We start from the raw sequence: 541 nt of genomic DNA on the forward strand, positions 1-541 counted from the left end.
AAGGAATTAAAAGCTTTATAATGAGGAAGATTAACAGAAAGCTGCAAGTTTTCCAGGGAAGGGGTGATAAGTTGGGAATGAAAATTTAGAGTGTGGTTAGGGAACACAGAAAACCAATAAATAAAACACTGGGCCTGGGAAAAGAACCATAGGTCAAATACAAACAAACAAAAAAAGTCCCAAAACAATAAATGTTGGCATGGATGCGGAGAGACAGGAACACTCAAACACTGCTGGTAGGACTGCAAATTAGTGCAACCTCTGTGGAAAGCAATATGGAGATACCTTACAGAGATACAAGTAGAACTACCATTTGATCCAGCAATCCCATTACTGAGCATCTACCCAAAAGAGCAAAAGTCGCTCTATGAAAAAGACACCTGCACTCGAATGTTTATAGCGGCACAATTCACAATTGCAAAGATGTGGAAACAACCCAAGTGCTTATCAATACATGAGTGTATTAATAAAATGTGATATATGTATACCATGGAGTACTATTCAGCTTTAAGAAACAATGGTGATATAGCACCTCTTGTAT

The sequence above is a fragment of the Propithecus coquereli genome, unplaced genomic scaffold, assembly GCF_000956105.1.
Source record: "Propithecus coquereli isolate 6110/MARCELLA unplaced genomic scaffold, Pcoq_1.0 Scaffold64, whole genome shotgun sequence".
NCBI lineage: Eukaryota > Metazoa > Chordata > Mammalia > Primates > Indriidae > Propithecus > Propithecus coquereli.